The 5,531-nt window shown below is 39.5% G+C and overlaps 1 non-coding gene across 1 annotated transcript; it reads right to left on the reverse strand.

The window, feature by feature from the left end:
* Positions 1-1,106: 1,106 nt before the first annotated feature.
* TRNAA-UGC (transfer RNA alanine (anticodon UGC)) lies at positions 1,107-1,180 on the reverse strand. Its single transcript has one exon. It is a non-coding gene; the product is annotated as a tRNA-Ala (tRNA).
* Between the last annotated feature and the right edge of the window lie 4,351 nt (positions 1,181-5,531).

Consider the following 5,531-nt stretch of genomic DNA (forward strand, 5'->3'; position numbering starts at 1 on the left):
ATGAATATGTTTTTAAAAACAATTCTGGGCTTCCTGGAAAGTATCTGCTGGAATGCCAACTGCCATTGAAAACCAAATGAGGCTCAGAGAGAATCAGAGAATTGTTTTCAATGAAGAAAAATTATTCCTGGTACTTGTGAGGTCAGTGGGACTGTCTGATGTGGAAAAAGGCTCTGGCCAGGATGCCAGTATGAATCCCAGTCTGCATTTCGGTACCGTGGAACTTTGAAGTTACATTTATGTATCTCTACTTTCATCTTCTGTAAAATGGAAATGATATTAATTTTTGTGACAATTGGCATTAGGAGGGAAAGTCTATGATATGATTTTATAGTGTAAGCATTCGGTAAATGGGGCATTCGCTTACCTTGGTGATTTACCTTGCCCTGTTTGATTTTTCTTCATAGTCTTTATAAAATGATGTGTGCATTCATCAGTGTCTTTATTGCCCATCTCCCACCAGTCAGAATGGGCCCTTTATGAGAGCAGAGGCTGTTGTACACATTGCTAGTCCCACATAGGGCAGCGACTTGAACAGAACAGATGGCCAATCCTTCTTTGCTGAGTAAAGGAATGTCACCGTTTCGCAAGTTGCTGGCTCCTTCAGCGTGCTCACTCTAAACCAACACACATGCCTACAATTTGAAGACACCATTAAGTTCTATCCAGCCTGGGTCAGACCTCACACCACAAAAATTCAGAACTTGTACCACAAAAAGTTCAGGTTTCTTGGGGGACGCGTGAACATCAAAACGACTTACCTTCTGATTATTCTCAAAGTGTAAAATTAACAACATAATATGATGCAAAACAAGGTCCACTGGTTTAAATGTATGTTTCCCCTAGTCTACCCAACCAAACTTCAATCAGTAACAATATATGAAGGAAAAAAACCAAAAAACCCAGAATGGGTACCAATCATGGCATCTCATGTACTCTGGGAATTCTCAGGGTAACTTTCTCTTTTCCCACTTCTCCTGTTTCCTCTACTTTCCTTATTTAATTTATTACTTATTTTTAATATGTTTTTTAATTTCATGGAGTCTTTTGTTTGTTTGTTTGTTTTTTTAGGGGAGAAGTAGTTAGGTTTATTTATTTATTTTTAGAGGAGGCACTGGGAATTGAACCCAGAACCTCGTGCATGCAAAACACATGCTCTACCACTTGAGCTATACCTTCCCCAATCCTTCCTTTCTTTCGATCAGTATTTGGTTGGTTTACTTTTATCCCTTTGCAGTTCTCCTGGCTTTTACAATGTTAAATGACAAGTTTTCATCTTTACAAAAAATATTTTTTTCAGTTGAACAGAATGATCTTGATAAACACCTATTCAGCAAAAATAAGTTTATCGTAGCATGCATAAAATGAATATGCAAAATCATGCCTAGCCCATGTGCAAACACAAATTAAGTGATTTATGATCATGTTTACATGATTCAAGCCTAAACAGTAAACAGAGGGAAGCTGTAATTTCTCACAATGACTGTAGCCAACATGTTGAGACACATCTCTGTGATCTGAAAATCAGAATGTTTATTTCTGGATTAGTTATCTGAAAAGCATGTTCTTCTCTAATAAAAGTATTGCTATTCTAAAAGCACCCTTCACTTATAAATACTCTATATTTTCTCCTTTAAAGTTGCCAGAACTTTCTTATGACATGAAAATCTCATTTCCATAAGAAAAAAGGCAGCTGTGCTCCTAATATAGAACTGAAACATAACTGCTTTAAAAGCGGGCCCTGATACATTAATTCAAACTTTTCCCATCCTCAGTGTTAGACATTCAGTGAAAAGGCAGCGATGGGTTATGGAGAATATAAAGAGTACTAAAAATAATTTTTTTTATGTAAACTCACTATTTTCTTTAAAAAAATCAAAACAGTGGGGCAGTTGTCTTTACTTGGTCATTCTTATTTTCCCTTTCTTTCCCCTGATTTGTATTCCTGCAAAAGAATACACCAGTTGAGGTTTTCATCCTGTGTCACAGTCTTGAATAGGACCATCTTAACGCAGAACACTTGGAACATAGAATTTCAGAGATTAGATTCATCATAGGTTGAAACAGGACATTCCAACTGAAATGAAGACTTTTCAAAGGGATCATCGATATTTCCCAGATGATCCATCTCTTGCTGCCCCTTTTTTTCTCTCTTACACACGACATGTTTTATGGATGCTTTAAAGCAGCAGCTCACGTTAACACATTCTGCACCCACGCTGGGCAGTGCCTATCATTCTTTAATGGTAAATAATTTTGAAATGTTAGAAATGACATTGAGACAACTTTGAATAAAACTCAGTTTTACAAAAGGGGGAACTGAGGACCAGAGAGGAAGAATGGATTTTCATATGGCACCTTCAATTTTTGGAATTTTAGAATTCTGATGGTATTGAGGGTGAGGATGATGATAATATCATGTCCACATGGATGTGCTCCAGGATAACCAACGAAGAATACCCAAGTGAATGATTCCCTTGATTGGTGTGCTTATTCATCTAGGATCTGTTTAAGAGGCAATATGCATCACCTGTTAAAATTACTGATGTGAGTCACCCCTTGATATGCAGGGATAAATTATTTTCTTGCTCCTAATCCTATAGACACAGCACTAGATTGACTGCTTGATCCTTTTTGATGGTCAAAACTGTTTATGTTTATTTTTGTGCCAGTATTGATTTTTAAAAAAAAAAAAACTAAAATACAAACTTTATTCTGATGTCACCAGTTTATCCATCAATGCCCTTTTTACTTCCTATTCCATAAATTAGAATTCCAGATTAGAATCTAGGATCCTAATAACGTCGAGTTACCGTGTGGTCCCGGCTTCCTCTATCTGTGCCAGTTTCCCAGTCTTTCCTGCCTTCCATGACCTAGAACTGATTTGAAGAGTACTGGTCAGTAATTTTATAGAAGAAACTTCAATATGAGTTTGCCCAAACTTTTCTCACAACTAAATTGAGGACATGCATTCTCGGGAATGATACCACAGAGATGACGTGTCTTTCTCAGAGAAGACCAGTTTTCAAACATTAAATAGTACTACTTCTGGATGCCATCGTTAGCAATTGCATCACGTCATCCCTTGCAGCCGCCATTGAAAGAGTTCAAGTGCACTGTTCTTTATGGCCTCCTTAGTACCCTCATGTGCGATCTCTTCCAGTTGCTCGAAAATATGGTTTCAATTACATACTAGGAAATTAAGGCCCAGGAAGACAGTATGACTTTGAGTCCTGCCACTAATTAGCAGGTGATCTATGCCTTAAATCTTTGCCTTCAGAGCCTTAGCCCACAGATTCCCCAACAAAGTTCACCAAGAAAACCGAGGCAGCTCTTGGCCTCAGGGTGTCTCGAAAAGATTCATATAAACTCTACATTTCCTTTCATTTCCAGTCACAAGGCCCTAATTAGTCATGTCACTTTTCAGCTTCATATATAAGATTCATGAAGAATGTTTCCTCAGAATTTCATCAACTGCACATTGGACCTCCATCTCTCTCCTCCACTCCTGGGTAACTCCATCTCTGCATGGCCATGAGGGAAATGAGTGCTTCTCACTTCCCTTAATTGGAGTGAGGTAGGCCACCGCTCCAAGCTGAGAATTCTTGGTGTGCCTTCGAAATAAATCTGACTCCTGAATAATGATTTGGCCCTGCAAAAACCAGTGCCTTGGAACCCTGCTGGGTTCTGCTATCAAAACAGAAAAAAAAATCAAATTTTGCTCTGAATGGAGTCTTAATAACAGTTGGAAACTTCAGCCTTCTGCCTATAATTTATTTACAAAGAATCTTTTTGAAGGGAACTGTCTTGGAGAATTCTGTGTGGCTTTGATGTTTGCAAAAGTAACCCTGTAAAGATAGAAAGATGATAGATAGAAAAATAGATACAGATGCCTTCCGATAGAAAATTAGACAAATTTAAACAAGAAATCTTGTGTCCAGTAAGTCATATATAAGGTTAGCATTCTTACATTTTTTCCTATGACCAGACCCTCACCCCTACTATACACACTTTTAATCATTTATGGCCGATGTCTTAGTTTTTCCATGAATATCTATAGATAATGTTTTTAGTAAAAGTAGTTTTGTGTTTTGACTTATTTTTGCGGGAAAAGCTTGATGGTTAGGAAGGAAACAGGGAAGGAAAGACAGTTATTATGGAGTGAATTTTGGACTGATTTGAATATCCCCCAAATTCGCAGGCCAGACCCCCAACCCCAACGTGACTGTATTTGGAGATAGAGCATTTAAGGCTATTACTAAGGTTAAACAAGGTTAAGGATGAGGCCCTGATCTGGTAAGACTGGCGTCCCTATAAGAAAAGAAAAAGACACCAGATCTCTCCCTCTGTCTCTCTTTCTCTCTCTGTGAAAGCACAGAGGGAAGACCATTTGAGGACCCAGAGGGGAAGGTGGCCATCTGCAAGCCAGGAAGAGAGCTCTCATCAGAAACCAGATCTCCCGGCACCTTGATCTTGGAATTCTTGCCTTCAAAAGTGTAAGAAAATAAATGTCAGCCATTTAAGCCACCTCATCAGTTCTGGCAGCCTGAACTGACCAACAGAGGGTGCATCATTAATTCAGCTTTCACAATGGGCAACTAAAGCATGATTTTGCTGGGAAACTTCAGAATTGGTTTTAGCTAAGATTTATCTCCTCCCAAGGGACTAAGAACCTGGAGTGTCTGCACATCAACCCATAAGACGATTTGGCTGATCCCATGGCTCATCAATTCCACCAAACATTCATTTAGATACAGAGTGACTTCTTGCAAATGAAGGGGAAACAAGGAGGCCTCAGAAATGCATGCAGATCCTGGGAGATGGAAGGGATACGAGCATAGCGAAGACAGAACCACTACAAACAGGGCCCCAACAGTGGCTGCTACACCCAGAAAACAAACAGACCCAGTTTGATTTGAAAAGAGCTCTTGCTTCTTAATTTTCCCTACCCAGGTACCCGATGCTAGAATCTGTAAAGTGTGTATGCCTGTGTATGCATATGTGATGTGAGTGTACGCATGCGTGTACGGGTGATACATGTGATGTATTTGCACGTTGTGCTAGGTTAGGGGTACAAATGAGGTCTCCACCACTTACAGCCCTGATCGGGCTAGCTGTCAAGTACATATGCCTACATCATCTTCACCCTCAGCCCATCTCCGTTCACAGCAAACACAAAGAGTGGCTCAAGAATGCTCATGAGTATGTTTTGTCAGTATTAACGAGGACTCAATCAGGCTCTTCTTTGCCAGATTTAGTTCTGTTGGTGAGAGATTTGACTGGGGCCTGGTGCCTTTGAAGCTGCATATGATATACTTACTCCAAGGCAGTTTCTGGGGTTGTCCAGGGAATTTGATGCTACTCAAATCAACATCTACTTCTCCATCTGCGTCTGGCTTCCTCCCCCTGACCCTTTCACCTAAGCAGTGATCACAAGTAATCTGTCACTAGGATATGCAATATGTGTTCTGTTCTTAAATCACACCAAATGTATAACATTGTTACTACAAAAACCCTTCATACAAACTTTG

The sequence above is a fragment of the Camelus bactrianus genome, chromosome 2 (assembly GCF_048773025.1).
Source record: "Camelus bactrianus isolate YW-2024 breed Bactrian camel chromosome 2, ASM4877302v1, whole genome shotgun sequence".
NCBI classification, from domain to species: domain Eukaryota; kingdom Metazoa; phylum Chordata; class Mammalia; order Artiodactyla; family Camelidae; genus Camelus; species Camelus bactrianus.